Below are 13,037 nucleotides of genomic sequence, written 5' to 3' on the forward strand. Positions count from 1 at the left end.
TGTTCTGTCAGTGGTTTTCATGGACCCATAGATAGGGTTGTTTAGGGTATTGAATTTTCGATACCCAATCTATACTTTTGTCTGGTATCGACCTCGATACCAGGATTTGCCCTTTTTCGATACTAGGCTTCGCTGTTGCGCAGTCTAGTATCAGAGAACAAGGAGCGCGCTGCTCTCAGCGTAATCCGTGTTCTCCTCAGCAGCACAGGGGAGAAGGAAGCAGTCTCTCCCTCCCCCTGTGCCTCTGCCACCAATGAGGAGAGGGGGGCGGGCGCACTGTGCCACCAATGAAAGTAAATGTTTAATACAGATCCCGGAGACTGGTGCTGGCGGGGAGCTGCGAGTAGCAGCAGTTAACCCCTCAGGTGCTGCACCTGGCTCCTGTATTAAATGTTAATTATATTATCAATGGTGGCGCAGTGCGCTCTCCTCTCCAGTATTAAAATCATTGGTGGCGCAGTGCCAGGACGCTACTGAAGCTCTGGCTGCCATAGTTAGCTCCCTGCTGCTGTGTGCACAGAGCACAGGGCAGCAGGGAGAGTGTGAGATCCTATTTACCCTAATAGAGATCTATCAGGCTGAATAGGACAAGAGATTAAAAGATCCCAGGTTCTGGCCCCTAATGGGGGAAATGGTTATTAAATAAAAAGTAAAAAAAATAAAATAAAAATGTTAAATAATTTTTTAAATATTAAGTATAAATCACCCACTTTCCAAATTTTATATATAAACAATAAATAAATAAACATGTCACATCGCCACGTCCGAAAAGTTCAAACTATAAAAAAAAAATGTCCTATGCGGTGAACGCCGTAACAGAAAGTAAATAAAGAAAAACTGCGCGATTCGCCATTTTTTTTTTTTGCCACCTTGTCCCCACAAAAAATAGGATCGGACTGTTCTATTATGGGCCGGACGTTCCATAAAATGCAGACTGCATGCGGCTTTTTTGATGTTTTATTTTTTTCGAATGGTATCGAGTATCGCAATATTTTTTTTTTATGGTATCAAAACTGAATCAAAATTTTGGTATCAGAACAACTCTACCCATAGACTTTAATGCTTCAGTTGTTTTCCCACTGACTCACTAGCTGTGAGTCTGTGCCAAATATCTCTTTAAAAAAAAAAGTGGCACAATTTTGCGTATCTCTGGTTTCTACACGCTTTTTTCCAACTTGCTCAACGAGGGGAGTGGCTTATCAGAAAGGGGCGAGACCTAAGATGCAACATTTAGCCCCAAAATTGGGAAACCCCTTTAAGGCTGAGTTCACACGGGCGAGATTTCCGCGCGGGTGCAATGCGGTAGGTGAACGCATTGCACCCGCACTGAATCCGGCACCATTCGTTTCAATGGGGCTGTGTACATGACCATTTTTTTTCACGCATCACTTCTGCAATGCTTTAAAATCGCAGCATGTTCTATATTCTGCGTTTGTAACGCAGGAAAGGCCCCCTAGAAGTGAATGGGGCTGCGTGAAAAACGCATTGCATCCACAAGCAAGTGCGGGTGCGATGTGTTTTTCACTGATGGTTGCTAAGAGATGTTGTTTGTAAACCTTCATTTTTTTTATCACGCGCGTGAAAAACGCATCAAAACGCATTGCACCCGCGCGGAAAAAACTGAACTACTAAACGCAATTGCAGACAAAACTGACTGAACTTGCTTGCAAAATAGTGTGAGTTTCACTGAACGCATCTGGAGCCAATCCGTCACGCTCGTGTGAACCCAGCCTAAAGAGTTTGTGATTTGAAAAAAAGGGTGCCACTCTTGTACACAGTCTGTCTGGTATTGTAGCTCAGCCTCGTTCACGTCAGGGGGTGCTCCAATACCAAGCCCTGCCTGTGGACAAGGGTGGCACTGTTCCTAGAGAACCCCTTAGTGACCACACACACATTTTTTAAAAATCGCATTCCAAGAGCTATAACTTTTTTGTTTTTTCATCGATGTATGGTACTTGTATGAGGTCTTATTTTTTTGCAGGACAAGTTATAGTTTTTAATGCACCATTTTGGATACATGTAATGATTAAAGCCAATTGTTTACGTCAGTAAAAAGGCGTATTAGTGGTCACTAAGGGATTAAAACTCTAAAAGACAGTTCATGTAAAGTTTCAAATGCTTGTGTCAGTATTACATAAAAAAGGGAACACACTAGGCAATGTAAACTGTTGCCCAAGGAGGAGGCTTCACATTTGATGAGGAAGGAAGAGGAGGGTGTTGCCTCAAGCCATATCACGAAGTTGGAGATGAAAGATATTAGGTTCCCGCACGATATGACATTTTCTCTTGTGTATCTGAAAGAATACACAAGTTTAATGTTTTATTCAGATGGGCCTTTTGTAGACCACGATGAACTCCACCTTAATGTATAATAGCATTTTACAGATTGCTAGGTTAATAGGAATTTGCTGTATATGAGAATACATAAATGTCCTCATTGTGTTCCCAGAGATGGACTTAAAGGGGTTATCCCATGACTAATGTAAAAATGAAAAACCAGACATCATATAGTAAATGACAGCCTCTTTCTAACAAAGCTAGAACCAGCCCTGTACCTCACATGGATCCAGAGATCTCCCTATTCATTGCTCTGCTAGATTTATATTAATCTGAAAACTTAGGGGTAGTGTCTTTTCTGCTGCAGCTCAGGAGGCGGGTCTCAGCTCTCCCTATCACAGCCCAGGAGGCGTGTCTCAGCTCTACCTATCACAGCTCAGGAGGCAGGTCTCAGCTCTCCCTATCACAGCTCAGGAGGCGGGTCTCAGCTCTCCCTATCACAGCCCAGGAGGCATGTCTCAGCTCTCCCTATCACAGCTCAGGAGGCAGGTCTCAGCTCTCCCTATCACAGCTCAGGAGGCGGGTCTCAGCTCTCCCTATCACAGCTCAGGAGGCGGGTCTCAGCTCTCCCTATCACAGCTCAGGAGGCAGTGGAAAGATGAAACTGAGCATGTGTGGCCATCTTAATGAGCCGGTAAAAGAAATAAGAAAATAAGTGGCACTAGACAGGTACTCAGTGGCTATACAATTTTTTTAATTACATGCAGTTACAAAAGTATTCAGATCCAGGAGCTGGTTTGAAAACTGTAGAATATTTTTCATGGGACAACCCCTTTAAGGCTTTCAACCAGGGCTCAGTAAGATTTTTTTACACTGGTAGGCCTGGACACTTTCACAAGGCTTCTGGCATGGTATAGTAACTGATTCCCGCAATCTTGTCACAAGGGGGTGTTCGGTCATCGGAGGGAGCTCCCTCTAAATAACGGCTCAGATGCCATGGATGCAATTGACCACAGCACTTGGGTGGTTGATTGTCCATGATTGGCATTGTCTCTGATCGCAGACATTGCCTGTGAATGTCTACTACGAAAAGCAGCAGACATCCATTGACTATTGCACCTTATTATCTTCAGCACCATGTTTAAAGTGACTCTGTCAGCTCCAAAACGCCCCTAAACTAGAGTAAGAGGTTTATAGTGTGACATTGAGTCCCATTTAATTTAATTTTTATCTTCATATTCACTTACATTCTGACGCTGGGCTCCCACAAACTCAGCTTTGAGTCCTCTCCGTTATGTGAGTGAGCTCAGGAGTCCTTTCATTGCATTTTACTGCTGGTTTGTCGAAGCACAAGATCGGAATGAAAGGGAGTATGAATATAAAAATTACATAACCGGACTCGGCACCACTTACACTATACACCGCTTACTCTAGTTTAGGGGGTGTTTTGGAGATGACAGATTCTCTTTAAAGGCTGCCATATGTACAGCAGATGTGAGGGGTTAAAGCACATTATCCTAAAGAGGACTGTTTTCTGAGATGTACGCTGATGGCGATTAAAACATTGTTTTTGTCATGTATGGAGCATCACTTTACCGGATCAAACACATCAATAATAACAGACTGGGGGCTACTATAAGGTAATGCTGGTGGTTTTATATGCGATTTTGAGGTGACAGGTTCCCTTTAACTGCTGACACTCCTTTCTCTTTCCACTCTATCTATACCCCCTTTATTTCATACACTTGAACCAATTCCCTTTCCCCCATACTCCATCCCTATTTTGCAATAACCAGTTCCTCCTATCGTTCAAGTAAATTGGAAAACCACTGGTAAACTATGAGTGATATTAAGATTACCACATTTAATCTGAAGGGGATGAATTCCCTCTGCAAACTAGCCGTAATATAGTGTTCATGCAGGAAACTAAGATGCTGAAGGAAGAATGCTGGCACTGAAAGGTGAATTAGCTTCTCGTGAATTCACACTAGTCAATCTATACTGCTTCAAATACTTCCACGGTACAGTGGTTGTTAAAAACTTTGGATACAGTCCAACTCTTTGCTGAGGGGCCCATAATTCTGGGGGCAGACCTCAATTTAGTGTTAAACCCGGTGATAGACTCATCAACTGCTAAGTCACATATCGCATAAAAACATATTGGTAAGCTGCCGAGGAAACTCCATGACCTACACCTGGTTGCTGTGTGGAGGTGTCTCAACCCAACTGTAAAAGACTTCTCGTTTTACTCCAACCCACACAGATCTTACCAGAAGTTGGATTGTGTTCTAACATCTGCTTCTCTCCTGCCTATTTTTAGCGGCGCTGGTATAGGAAGTATCACCGTCTCGGACTATGCTCCGTGTACTGCGACTCTCACCCTGGCCTCTCTATACCTAGACAGGACTGGAATTGGAGACTCAATGAATCTCTATTGAATAACAAGCAACATTTAGAGGTTTACTTTGAATCTAACTCTCCTGCACACAGTGCACACCCAATAATTTGGGAGGCCCATAAGACTTACGTTAGAGGTATCTTCATATCTCTGGGCTCCAAAGTTAAAAAGGACCAGAAGAAGGTCATAGACTCCTCCTGGCACAGATGGCCACTGTGGAAAAACTGAATAAACAATCTAAAAGCAAGCCTGTTCAAGGGGACCTTACAGAAGTTAGGCTCCAACTTTGCAAGATACTATCACAGAAAGATGCAAAACAGATGTTATACTTTCAGGTATAGCAGTAAGTGCAGGGAGATCCCTGGGCGCCGCTCTCCATGTCTGTATAGTTAGTTTAGATGTTTTATTCTAGTGAAAGGTCCTTTTTAAATCTGGATCTGAAGATTTGGGCGAAAATACTGGCTGTTAGATTAGGCAAAATATTGCCCTCTCTGATAGGATGTGAACAATCGGGTTTAACGGGACCAGGCAGGGGTGCCCCTTGTCCCCATCCCTATTTATTCTAGTAGCGGAGACTCTCATACAATCTATTAGACAAGCTGGTGAAATATCAGGGATTAGGTATGGGAAAAGAGAGCTGAAGTGCACAGCATTCGCGGATGACTTACTGTTCCTGGTGATGAACCCAGGGAGGGGTTGGGCTTCTTGGAAAAGAAGATAGAGGAATTTAGCAAGATCTCAGACTTTAAAGTAAACCCCTCCAAGTCAGAGATACTGAATATCACTTTACTTGAGATACAGGTGACCAGGCTGAAAACCCTTTGCCTTTCATTAGTCAAGGGGTCCCATAAAATATCTAGGGATATAGATCCCAAGATGTCTTGATGATCTGTAAAAATACAACTATTTAACCCTTCTAGAGAATATCAAACAGCTATTACAGAAATATAATAGGCCATTCTTGTCGTGGATGGGTAGGAAGAATGTTCTCAAGGCATATGTTGTGCCTAAAATTCTATACATACTGCAAATGGTCCCCATACACTTGCCATCAAAGTTCTTCCTAGATATAAAAAGGATGTTCTCTTGTTACCTATGGAATGGAAAAAGGCCCCGTATCTCATATAAAATGGAAAAAGGCCCCGTATCTCATATAATATTTTGATTAGGCGCAGGGAGAGGGGGGGGGGGGGGACTGGGACTCCCAGACATGACCACATACTACCAAGCCATACAATTAAAAAGATGACTGGAACTGGTGGAACCAAAGAGACAAACTGATGTTAAGGAAATCTGTGAATATAGCGTAGGTCCGTAATTTCAGAGCCATCTATGTCTACCACATAAAAATCTACTACAAGGCAACATAACTGGATCCTATGCTCAAAGGAGTATGTGAAATGTGCAGAGCCCTGGGTAGTGATCTTGCCCCATTCCCACCCCCCTTGATGCCAGGCAACATTATCCGGGAATTGTTGGGACTCACAAGGGAAGGCTTTGCCGAAATATGGACATCGAGAATTAGGGCGGGGGACATAGAAACATAGAATGTGTCGGCAGATAAGAACCATTTGGCCCATCTAGTCTGCCCAATATATCTGAATCCTATGAATAGCCCCGGCCCTATCTTATATGAAGGATGGCCTTATGCCTATCCCATGCATGCTTAAACTCCTTCACTGTATTTGCAGCTACCACTTCTGCAGGAAGGCTATTCCATGCATCCACTACCCTCTCAGTAAAGTAATACTTCCTTATATTACTTTTAAACCTTTGCCCCTCTAATTTAAAACTGTGTCCTCTTGTGGTAGTTTTTCTTCTTTTAAATATGCTCTCCTCCTTTACCGAGTTGATTCCCTTTATGTATTTAAAAGTTTCTATCATATCCCCTCGGTCTCTTCTTTCTTCCAAGCTATACATATTAAGGTCTTTTAACCTTTCCTGGTAAGTTTTATCCTGCAATCCATGTACTAGTTTAGTAGCTCTTCTCTGAACTCTCTCTAGAGTATCTATATCCTTCTGGAGATATGGCCTCCAGTACTGCGCACAATACTCCAAGTGAGGTCTCACCAGTGATCTGTACAGCGGCATAAGCACTTCACTCTTTCTACTGCTTATACCTCTCCCTATACATCCAAGCATTCTGCTTGCATTTCGTGCTGCTTTATTACATTGTCTTCCCACCTTTAAGTCTTCTGAAATAATTACTCCTAAATCCCTTTCCTCAGATACTGAGGTCAGGACTGTGTCGAATATTCTATATTCTGCCCTTGGGTTTTTACGCCCCAGGTGCATTATCTTGCACTTATCCACATTAAATTTCAGTTGCCAGAGTTCTGACCATTCTTCTAGTTTTCCTAAGTCCTTTTCCATTTGGCGTTTCCCTCCAGGAACATCAACCCTGTTACATATCTTTGTGTCATCAGCAAAAAGACAAACCTTACCATCGAGGCCTTTTGCAATGTCACTTATGAAGATATTAAACAAAATTGGTCCCAGTACAGATCCCTGTGGAATCCCACTGGTAACATGACCTTGTTTTGAATGTTCTCCATTGACTACAACCCTCTGTTGTCTGTCACTCAGCCACTGCCTAATCCACTCAACAATATGGGAGTCCATGCTCAATGACTGCAGTTTATTGATAAGTCTTCTATGTGGGACAGTGTCAAAAGCCTTACTAAAATCTAGATATGCGATGTCTACTGCACCTCCACCGTCTATTATTTTAGTCACCCAGTCAAAAAAATCTATAAGATTTGTTTGACATGATCTCCCTGAAGTAAACCCATGCTGTTTTTCATCTTGCAATCCATGGGATTTTAGATGTTCCACAATCCTATCCTTTAATAGGGTTTCCATTAATTTGCCTACTATTGATGTCAGACTCACTGGTCTATAGTTGCTCGATTCCTCCCTACTACCTTTCTTGTGAATGGGCACGACATTTGCCAATTTCCAATCTTCCGGGACCTAATAACAGAGATGGAAAAGTTTTGAGATTCCTGAACCAATAAGATTGCCCATGTGTGACCTGTGTGCAGGGGAGCGAGGGATCAATATGTATTTCAGAGACCTCTGACTGAGTTTGAGAAACGGGTGACTACACCAATAATCAAGCAAAGAAAGATCTCCAAGCTTTACCCATTGATTGGAGGCCAGGGAAAGACCGCCTTATTTAATGGAATGGGAAAAAGAGCTGAATATAGTGTTGTCAGAACAATGAGACAATGAAAATCCTGGCATCCTCACATGGCTTTTCACCCCGTGTACGCCTTCAGAAGAATCATTTAAAACTTTTTTCCAGGTGGTATAGAACGCCAGAGTTCCTTTTTAAAAGAGGATTGTGTTAAAGATGTGTGAATTTTATTCTATATTTTGTATATCTAGGATTGTAATGAGTTAACTTTTTCTACTTCCAAGTGCCCCCCCCCCCCCCCTCCCTTTGTTTCAAGACTGGAGAGGAGAGAGAGGGGGGCAAAGGGCTGTGCTGTGAGAAGTGTCTGTTTTCTCATCTTTCTACAGGTGTCCCATAGAGTGTGGTGGAATGCGTAGGCCAATTATATGGCTTGATGATATGTATATATTATTTACATATGACGTAGGCAGTATTCTTGTTAGAATAAACTCCATTACAAAATGGCGATGGTAACCAGATGTTTACATTAGTTCACATTCCAAAGTAGGACCCAGTGCGCAGAAGCCAGGGTGCTATCTCCTCTCTCTTATCTCTTCTTCCTTTTTGACCAATGAAACAATGTTTTAGCCTCAGTAAGGAATGCCCTCTTCTGAAAATGTATATACGCTTACCCCATGTAATTAAAGTTAGAGATTGCTTTGACCAACTTCTGTGTCAGTGTTCAGTCTCTCAGCCACGCGTGGATATTAACCCCTGGGGGGGGTACATTGATCTGGAACACCAGAGTGTATCTAAAATGCCCTGATTTAGGGTGGTTTTAACAATTGTCTCCTACTCAGCGGTGCTGGAGGTGCGGGGGAGAGGTGGGTTCATTGTACCATATCTGATGGACATGCCCTCTAATTATGTTTCACTGGGATGGGATTAATGAGATTAAAAAGATTACCACACCAGAGTTTAAGATCACTTTGGAGATGGTTGTTTTATCCAGGTCATCCAACCAGTACACCCCCTCTAAGAGAAATGTAGTAACCCATCTCATTGCAGCGGCAAAATCTCTTATTCCCCTCCACTGGATGGATGTAAATGCTCCCTCCGTACAGGAATGGAGAGCTGAAGGGAGTCAGATACGCCAATTTGAGGAGATGTCTAGCTGGATGACTAGGAGCCATGATACGTACTTGAAAGTATGGCAAATATTGAATTCCAGGGAGAACGATGTGGAATGAATATATGGCTTTATGGGTGTAGTTTAAGGGGTGGAACTGGATACGATGGAAGAGCCCCCCTCACCTCACCTTTCTTCTTCACCCCCTCACTCATGTCATGACTTTCTTCATTCTCTTCTCATCTTCTCATACATTCTCCCCTTTCTTATATGCAAGTAAGAAGAGTTATCTCAAATGCTTAGCAGTCAGGAGGGACAGGGGCACTTATTAAAGAATGGTATTTCTTTTCCTGTCTACGTGTAATGTCTTTTATGTACTCAGCATTTCTGAGGGAGCAAATAACAAGACACCTAACGCAGGCTGTAGTCTCTTAGGGTCCATTCACACGTCCGTAAGTGTTTTGTGGATCCGCAAATTGAGGATCCGCAAAACACGGACACTGGCAATGTGCTTTCCGCAGAAGAATAGGATATGTTCTATTTTTTGGCGGAAACGGAAGCACGGATGCGAAAGTGCAGATACGCAAATGCGGATGCGGACAGCATATTCCGGCCCCATTGAAAGTTGCGGAACGGATGCGGACCCCTTTTGCGGACGTGTGAATGGACCCTCAATGCTAGGAGTATAATAGACCCCCAAATTTGAGTCCCATTTTACAGTGTATCTCAGAGCAATTTAAACTGTTTCACAATTCTGAGAATTAAAGGGAACCTGTCATCAACTTTATGCTGACCGTACTGAGGCCAGTATAAAGTAGTGACAGAGATGGTGATGTCAGCGGTGTGTCACACATCAGCCAAAAGTAAGTGGTTGCTGAGAACCAACATCACAATCATTGCAGACTGGGCCTGGAAAAAAATCACGGCCACCTGAGAAGAGTCATGGCTATTCATGAATTCCTGCTCCCCCACCCACCTGCTGATGACTGACAGTCTTCTACCGAGTTTTCTCTCTAGGAGAGAACTGCCAATCAGCAGCAGATGGGTGACTGCAGGAGATTAGGAATAACCAGGACTCTTCTCAGGTGGCCATGACTCTTTTGAAGACCTGGGCTGCAATGATTATGACGCTGGTTCTCAGCAACCACTGACTATTAGCTGATGAGTGGCACACCGCTGAGATCAGCATTTCTGTCACTACTTTATACTGCCCTCAGTGAGATCAGCATAAAGTTGATGACAGGTTCCCTTCAAGTGTTTTAAGTCTGTTGACCCTGCGATATGATGTTCTAGCACCCACTTTATAGGGCGTTGGTTTCTGTAAATACAAGAATTTCATCATAGTTTCTCGGTAATTTGCTATTTCCCAAAACCTTAGTTCTTTTGGTTCATCAATGAGGTCAATTTATTTATGCCTGTACATTAGAATACAATACATGGGATTTTTCATAAGTCTTTATGTGTACCACCTGATCTCAAATCATTATAAAGATTTGTGATTTTATACATGCACTAAGAAACTATGGTATGTGACAGTATGGCTGTGTAAATGCACCACTGATTACACGATAAACAAGCAAAGCGCTCCTTCATCGGTTCATTCGATCATTTGTGCCCACATGAAAATCAGCAGCAGATTGTGCTTTGTAAACCTGATCTGCTGCCAGGAAACAGCGAGTCAGTATGGGGAAGAGCAATGGCATTACCGATCACTCCTCCCCAGACTCTGGAGGAGATCGCTGCATGTATCAGCAGCTGTCTCCTCCACCAGTGAGTCGGGAGGGAATGCTTCCTTCCCGACAATCTGCTGCTCTGTCGTCCCATGTAAAGGGCCCAAGTACAGTGCCAATGAAGCACAGCATCAATTACACCTACATACAATGTATTATATAGACAAAAAAAGTATAAATAAATACAAAATATTACATCTGAAAATTAATCTCTGAGTTTAAGATCACCTCCGATTCTCCTCAACCTTGCCGATGGCAAAACATGTTCCTATACCATCTCCCCAATGGAAGTAGGGAGTCAAATTTGTGACCCGTGTGAGAATCATCTTCCAGGATTCTTCTCACCCGACTCAGAGTGACAAATAGATGCTTTCACATGAGGCCAATTGCACGGCAATAATCTGCTGGCCAGATTCAACAACCCCCTGAAGAAGAGCTTTGTAGTCAGTCGGAGAACAGTTGCCGTACCAAACGGAAATAAGATTAGTCACAATACTCTCAATGGTGCTACGATGAAAAACAACCAGTATTTCACTATAGAATTGAGCCTTCTTCCAAGATATCATAAGATAAAGCCTCTGCTGTGCCTTCCTAAATAAGGATGAACAATGAATCGACCACTTAAAGGGGTTTTCCGAGATTTTACTACTGATGACCTATCCTCTGATCGGTGGGGATCCAACACCCGAGACCCCCGCCGATCAGCTGTTTTGAGAAGGCTGCGTTGCTCCTGTGGGTGCTGCTCCCTTCTCGCAGCTTACCAAGCACAGCGCCATACATTGTATAGTGGCTGTGCTTGGTATCACAGCTCGGCCCAATTCACTTCTATGGGGCTGAGCTGCACCTAAGCCATGTGACCGATGAATGTGTTATTACTGGCCTAGGGGCCGTGGGGCTCACAGAAGCTCGAAGCCTTCTTAAATAGCTTATCGGCAGGGGTCCCAGGTATCTCCACCCCCTGCCGATCAGATACTTATATCTACCAGAGGATAGGTCATCAGTCGTAAAATCTCGGGAAAAACCCTTTAAGTGGTCGATTAATTGTTCATCCTTATTTAGAAGGCACAGCAGAGGCTTTATCTTATGAGATCTTTGAAGAAGGCTCAATTCTATAGTGAAATACAGGTTGCTTTTTATCGTACCCTTGAGAGTATTGTGACTAATTGTATTTCCGTCGGACCCCCACTGATCAGATAATGATGACCTGTCCTGAAGATAGGTCATCAATTATATTGTCTCGGAAACCCCTTCTAAGATCTTCTGCAATATGCATGCCTAGAAGCTTAAAACTGGACGCCCTTTCAACCACAACTCCATCAATATAAAGCGGAGAACAAGATCTATCCTTTCCTGAAATCCACAATCAGCTCTTTGGTTTTCATATTTAGAGTCAGATTATAAAGAAGACAAGAGTCTGCCAGTTGTTGCCCCTCCTCTCTATTTGCCCTCTCTTCATCTCCCTTAATCAACCCTAGTGCAGTGGTGTCATCCGTCACAGTATTCTGATCACACATTGTACCACAATCATATATATATATATATACAGGCACTACAGGGAGTTATAACTGCAAGGAGCATTAGATCTACAGTAGACACTGCAGGAGGGGCATTATAAATATTGGGGGCACTGGGGTAGCATTATGACTACAGACATTATTATTATTATTATTATTACTGGGCACAATATGGAGGGCATTGCTACTAATCGGGGAACTCTTGAGGAGCATTATCACTATTGGGGGCACTATTACTGATGAGGACAATTGGCTTGCTCCACCTAGGCCTCCGAAATACCTCATCCCAGCCCTGCTTGTACTCCTTATAAAATAAATCTTGGAGCATCTTTTCTTACTGTAGAAGGGAATGGTGATACCCTGCTTTGAGGCATACAGTATTTCCAGGAAGAATAACAGATAAATGGCACAGCACAGAATGTCTAAGAGAGGATGCTTCAAAATGTCAGGGGGGTTACAAAAGTTTCTACAGTAGAGCTGCCAGATCCTCTTCGATGGGTAGATTCACACTTAGGTTTTAGTGGCAGTTTTCAGCACTTTTTTAGGTGTTTTTTTAATATATATATATATATATATATATATATATATATATATGGGGCCAGATTTATCGTTAGATCAAGTCCAATAATGGAGTGAAAAAGTTGCAGATTTTTGCGCAATCGCTAAAACTGCGCAAAAATGTGCGACTTTTTTCTGCTCTGCACTATGCTCGCCAGTGTTCTGAAAGTGGGCGTGTTTTCTTATGTAAATTAATCTCTAGACAGATTTACTATTGCGACTATTTATAAAGTCGCAAAAAAATGCGCAATTTCACTCCAGTGAGGACCATGCTTATCTTATGAGACTTTTTTTTTTAAAACTCGTTTTATTG

This window comes from Bufo gargarizans, chromosome 6 (genome assembly GCF_014858855.1).
Source record: "Bufo gargarizans isolate SCDJY-AF-19 chromosome 6, ASM1485885v1, whole genome shotgun sequence".
Taxonomy (NCBI): domain Eukaryota; kingdom Metazoa; phylum Chordata; class Amphibia; order Anura; family Bufonidae; genus Bufo; species Bufo gargarizans.